Source organism: Salmo trutta, chromosome 8 (genome assembly GCF_901001165.1).
Source record: "Salmo trutta chromosome 8, fSalTru1.1, whole genome shotgun sequence".
Lineage (NCBI taxonomy): Eukaryota > Metazoa > Chordata > Actinopteri > Salmoniformes > Salmonidae > Salmo > Salmo trutta.
This window is the reverse complement of record NC_042964.1, coordinates 23,278,028-23,278,308: the sequence shown is the minus strand read 5'-3', so window position 1 is coordinate 23,278,308 and position 281 is coordinate 23,278,028.

Genomic DNA, 281 nt, shown 5'->3' with positions numbered 1-281 from the left:
ACGAAACTGATTCGACATTAATCTCTATTTTATTAGGAACAATTTTCATACACAAATCAAAATGTATGAAGAAATGGTCCCTTTTCAAATGTTTAACTGATTTGGAAAATGATTTAGAATCATTCAAATGTATGCAAAACAAAATGTCACTACCTGTCTGGATTTGATGTGGATTTTTATTTATGTAATCCCTCTATCTGTTCTATATTGTGTGTTACTGTTTAATAATAATACAAAAAAGTTCCACGCGCGCATTCTATTCACGTGACACTGTCAGCTTA